We start from the raw sequence: 5,906 nt of genomic DNA, 5'->3' as shown, positions 1-5,906 counted from the left end.
GCTACATACATCATCTCGTTTAAGCCTTTCAGCCAACTCCAGGAGGCAGATTCTGTTAATATCCCCATTTTACAGATTAGGAATATAATAGCAGTAGCTACCATTTGTGAGCACTTACTATATTTCTGGCACTCTTCTTAGCACTTGCATTTATTTTCTAGTTGAATGCTCTGAACACACCCTAAAGGTATTATTATTATCCCCATTTGACAGAAGAAGGCACCTAGGTTTATAGAATTAGGGCACTTGTTCAAGGGCACAGAGCTGTAAGTGGTGAAGCTAGGTTTCACATCCAGGGTGTTCCAAATCCCTGCAAGAAAGGTTCCACAGCTAGTAAGGGGTGTGGCCACTGATTTCAGAGCCATTGCGTTAGTCTGTGTCTCTGAGGCTTCTCCTCACCTATAAAAAGGATGGTCCTTCCCTCCTCCCTCCCCTAAGGGAATCACGGCACTGACTCATGATTGAGAAGGGTTACAACAACTGATTTAGAGTTTTCTTTCCCAGCCACACACAGATCCTCTAAAACCTCCGTGGGAAGAGCATCGTTACATCTGCCCTTGGTGCTGATAGAGTCTCAAGGAGAAAACCTGTTTCCTCACACGCTCTTCCTCGCTGTCTCTCTCTCTCTAAGTAGAAAAGGATTTCCTCTCCAATAGTCAAACTAGATGAGCATGTAAAGCCCTGAATAGAAGATTATTAAAGCAGTCCACAGTCAGCCTTTCAGCTCACAATCTAATTAGCTGGAAGAGGCCCCTTAGAGTCTACACCAGAGAAATCTCCTAAGGCCCCAGAAAGTCGTCTAATGAGAGAAAATGAAACCATCTGAGGAAAGGGAGAGGCTCATGTTTGTGTGTCTGTGGGAGGGAGGAGAGACTCCAGCTGCTGTGTATACCTCAGTAATCACTTCCATGGTACCCCTGGTGAGAAGATGAAAAATGTAATCACAAGACTCTCAGCTAACACAACCTGGGCAGTAGTCGCCCTGGAGCCTGGTATACAGGACACCCCCTAGGGTTCTCCAGAGAGAGGAAGATTGGTTTTCTTTAGAGCTACTGCAAGCCCCAGGTAGCCAGCCTCTTCTCACCACCTTAATAGACCAGAGAGGAAGAAGCAGACTAAAAATAGCCTGCGATTGTGTTAGGGAGGCCTCTCACACTCGGGGAGAGTTGTAAGTGACCTGTGAGAGGGGATGGGCCGGTCCGTCAAGTATTCTCTGAGTCACTGCTCTGCGCTCCAAGAACAGCAGGAAACACAGCCCGCCTCTGAGGACTCTGTAACCATGTCACTCAGTTCAATCACTCCGCCATTCACTCCCTCAACAAGTATTGACTGGGCATCCACCGTGAGGCAGGCACTGTATTTGGCACTGAGAGATGGAACAAAAAAGCCCTTATATTCTGGAACCAGAGACGGGCAGAACACAGGTAAAATGAACACGATAAATGGAGGATGTGAGGAATGTGCTATGCAGGAAACTAAAGTGGGGTTTTGTGTGACAGATTTGTGTAGTGGGGTTTGTGATGTGCTACCCAGATGTCTCCCTTCAGGGGTGACGCACTTATTCAGCAAATCTGGGATCTGTGGGCTTAGAAGTCCTGGTTCCCAGAGAGGGGTTTTGCCAACAGGGGGCCACAGCTAGAGTCACGTACACCTCAAGGTGTGGCTGCCTCCCGGTCACTTCAGGCTCCCGGTTAAGTAACTCTGATCATCAATAGGATGTAGGCTGCTATTGAGTCATGGGGGCAGGGAAGAATATACTTGTCACCCAGGTGATCCATGGGGCACTTCTTGTCCAATTTTGTAAGTAGATGGGTAAATGCAGCAGCCATGGCCCAAGAAGGGCATGATGATGGTGGCCAGACCTGCCACCAGGTAAGCCATGAAGACCAGCACGCTTGCTGTGAGGGGAAGGGGGATCCGGAATGGGTAGGAGAAGAAGGTGACCCAGAGATTAGCTGTGGTGGGGGGGGCTCAGATGATCCCATGAATTCTCTCTTGGAAGTTTGCCCCCAAAAGAGACCAACCAGAATCCTAGGGAAGCTGTTCACAGAACTGAGCAAATGAAGGAAGCAGATCTGATCAGCACGAGTGGAATGTAGCAGATGCTATGATGTGTCACAAACACGCCCCCTTTAGGACACAGGCACTCGTTTCCCAGTTGATGGGAGTGTTGGTGGCTGACAGCTCTCAGCCAAATCACTCTCTGGAAACCTCCCTCCAAGGGAGAGCTGCCTTTCCCAAGGCCATGTCTCCTTCATGAGGGTAGCTTGCATCCAAGGGTGAGCAGGGCAGAAGTCCAAAGCCCAGCCCCCTTGGCTCAGCTCCAGGGCTCCCAGTGGGATCACTTGAGGTCTTTGCTGTGAATGTATCTAAGCTTAACCCCTCCTTCTGCTCTGTCCTGTTTCCTTCACCCATGACAAGTGCTGGTTCCAAGGGAGGCCCATAAACTTTCCGCAAACAGGTCTCCAACTCAGGGTCTGTTTCCTGGAGAATCCAACCCAAGACAGTGTGTGACTGATGGAAGGAGAATTAAGTTATACAGTGTTGCCAGAAGACCTCTCCGAGAGGGTAATGTTTGAGCTGAGTCCTGAATAATGAGGCGGGACTCAGCTTTGAGAATATGCTTGGGGAAAGTATCTCCGGAGTATATTAGTACATATATTAGAGGATAATTAGTACAAAGCCCGTGAGATGGGAACGGTCTTGATGTATTAAAGGAATAGGAAGAAGGCCTATGGGGCTTGAGGGTAGTGATGGAGAAGGAAAGTAAGATAAAAGGATAGGGAGGGTGACAGGGCCAGGTCTTACAGGGCCTTATGTGTTGCAGTGAAGATTTTGGGTTTTATTCTAAGGATGATGAGAAGTTATTGGAGGGGGTCACCAGAGGAATGAAAGGATCCAATTTACATTTTAAAAAGATCACCCTGGCTACTGTGAATTCAATTTCATCAGGAAGACAAGACTAACTGACACGGAAAATTAGAGAATAACCTCAAAGCAATATGATTCTGTGTCTATAAAGGGCATGCATCAGGCTCTTTAACATGTGTCTCTCACATTCACTGAATATTCATTTAACAATAATAATAGTTGAACACTTACTATATACAAGACATTGTACTTGGTTCTGAGATATAGCAAATAAACAATATAAATAATATACTGAACCTCATGGACTTACATTCATAGTGGACAAACCTTAATAAAGTGCTCAGTTGCGTGGCAAAGGGTTCAAGCAAGTCACTGGGAGCGCTATATGAGGGAAAGACTTCATGGAGAAGATATGACTCGGATTAGGTGGGGAAATGAATAGGGAGCACCCATGACAGATAGAAGAAACTGTAAGAATAATAATATGGCAGCAGGGGTGAACATGGTAACAGTATCGACAGTTACCATCTATTGAGTATTTATTATGTGCCAGATACCGTGCTAAGAATTTAGCACCTTTTATATTGTGTAATTTTCAGGGACACCATATGGAATAAGCAATATTTTTCTCCTATTTTACAGATGATGAAACTGAGATTCATGGAAATGTTTGTTCCAGGTCACATACTCAGGGACTTCCCTGATGGTCCAGTGGTTAAGAATCCGCCTTCTAATGCAGGAGACGCAGGTTCGATCCCTGGTCGAGGAACTGAGATGTCACATGACATGGGGCAACTAAGCCCGTGCGCCGTGACTACTGAGCCCATGTGCTCTAGAGCCCATGAGCTCTAGAGCCCAGGTGCCACAACTAGAGAGCCTGCGTGCCACAACTAGAGAGAAGCCTGTGCACCGCAATGAAGAGCCTGTGCACTGCAATGAAGATCCCGTGTGCCACTACTCAGACCTGATGCAGCCAAATAAATAAATTAATTAATTTAAAAAAACGATCACATACTCAGAAAGAGGTGGATTTGTATTTCATTCCATGTCTGACTGATTCTGAAACCGAATCCTATGCCCTTAAGAGAATCCCGATTGAGCAGAAGTGGGCCTCTGGTTATACATTTTCTGGCGTATACCTCTGGTTATACACCACCCTTTTCCAGGATGAGTTCTGTGGCAAGACTTGCTTCTCTACTGTTGTGTGGATATAACCCTTGGCTCAGTGTTTCCTTTTCTGCCTATGACTCTTTCCCATCTCTCAGTTGGCAGAGACTGCTAAATGGTCACCAATATCTGTTTTCTCCTCTTTATGGCACATGGTTTAATGTATTTTCCAGCATCCCTTACAGTTGTGTGGCACTCCCAGGTCTGCCCCCCATATCTCCCACTCCTGCTCTTTACTTGTTTCCCTTTTTTGGATGTCTTGGGAGCCATCCATTGAAGATGTCAAAACCACTCTTAGCCTGTGTGGAGAAGAGACCACTCCCTGACCTAGACTGTGGTGCTTTATTTATCAGAAATAAAATAGACTGCTTATTTCTATTTTATCAAGTAGAAATAAAATTCTATTGTGTTGAAACATTACATGATTGTGTCTATTTGTTACTGCAGCCAGACCCATACTAATATGCCTACTTTCTGTCATTGCTCCTGAGGATCTAGATTTCCTTTCAAAGATCATTCCAGCCTCTGTTCAAGATTTGAGGCATTCTAATTGTAATTTGGGCCATTCTAATAAAAATGAGCTAAGCCAAGGAGTCTACAGATAAAGATAAAAGAATGAGTGAATGGAAATTTCACGTTTGCTCTAGTTATAGTAGTAATATGATAATGGGACCCCACACAGGGGCATGAAAGAAGGGAGAAATAGACACAGAGAAAGAAGACAGCTGGGAGGAAGAAAGAGAAGAGGAAGTAGAAATGTGAGAGAGAAGACATGGAAGAAAGGAAAGAGGATAAAGAGGAGAGAGAGAGGAAACAGGAGAGGATAAAGAGATGGAAAAGAGTAGATTAAAAAGCCTGAGGGGGAAAAATTAAAATCAAGTCACTTGATTTTAACTTCCCCATCACACTCAGCCTCTGATACTGAAAGATGCTTCTTTCCTGGTATGGAACTATATATCTAATCCACCAAGCTGTTACCCTCTCACACCTACAAATATTTCTGAGTAGATATGGCACTGTGTTCAGTAGCCTTAGTTTTCATGTCAAACCTGAGATTAGCTCCCAGTCAAGCTCTTAAGGAAGTAGAGCTTCCTCCTGGCAGGTAAAACAGAAGAGAGATAAAGGTTACGCCAGCAGGAGTCAACCTGAGCTTCAGCAACTTTATATAGAGAATGCAGTGGCTGGGAGTTAATTAAACTTGGTGTCTTTTCCAATCCCACCTTCCCATTTTCTTTTTCCTGAATAGTTTGAAAATGGGTTACAAAGAGAATCAGAGTGGTTCTCAGGACTGGTAAAGCGGTCACGGGGCAGTTAGGAGAAAAGCCCCTTCGAAGCATCACTCTTAACAGACCTGTTAGAAGTCAGACGTCTGTCAGGACCACGGACAGCTCCAGGAGTCTCTTGCTGGAGGGCGGTGAAGGAGCCCGTGAAGGGGGCTTTAGTAACATGAACCCAGAAACTCCTGGATAACTGACTGCTACCGCCTGCCACCTCATTTAATTATGCAGTGATCAGCAACACTTACATTTTAATTAGGGAGTCACTGTAATGAAGTCATCCTCCTTTTCCCCGGGCGGGCCTTGCTCATTCTCTCCTCACTCAGGAAGGATCTTCCGCACTAATTGCCTGTTTGGTACCTTGATCTTGACACTACGAGGTACGTAGCGATCCCCTTACTTTCCTTCTAATGCATTCTCTGGTCTCTTTGCCCTCCTCCTCTTTGATTTACCTAATTAGTACTAATAATGTAAAAGCTGCATGGCCCTCTTCTGATCCTGCTGTTGACGCCAGACAGAGCCATTCCATTAGCAGATATTAAATAGCGCTAATGTGTGGTGACACATGGTTGGAGCTGGTTTGCACACAGT

The 5,906-nt window shown here is 45.4% G+C and overlaps 1 long non-coding RNA gene across 1 annotated transcript; it reads left to right on the top strand.

Annotated features, from left to right (window-relative positions):
• Nucleotides 1-1,319: 1,319 nt before the first annotated feature.
• LOC141277227 (uncharacterized) lies at nucleotides 1,320-4,458 on the top strand. Its single transcript, XR_012328277.1, has 2 exons — nucleotides 1,320-1,424; nucleotides 3,514-4,458. It is a non-coding gene; the product is annotated as an uncharacterized lncRNA (long non-coding RNA).
• The last annotated feature ends 1,448 nt before the right edge of the window (nucleotides 4,459-5,906 follow it).

Source organism: Tursiops truncatus, chromosome 19 (assembly GCF_011762595.2).
Source record: "Tursiops truncatus isolate mTurTru1 chromosome 19, mTurTru1.mat.Y, whole genome shotgun sequence".
Taxonomy (NCBI): domain Eukaryota; kingdom Metazoa; phylum Chordata; class Mammalia; order Artiodactyla; family Delphinidae; genus Tursiops; species Tursiops truncatus.
This window is presented reverse-complemented; position numbering and strand designations above follow the sequence as displayed.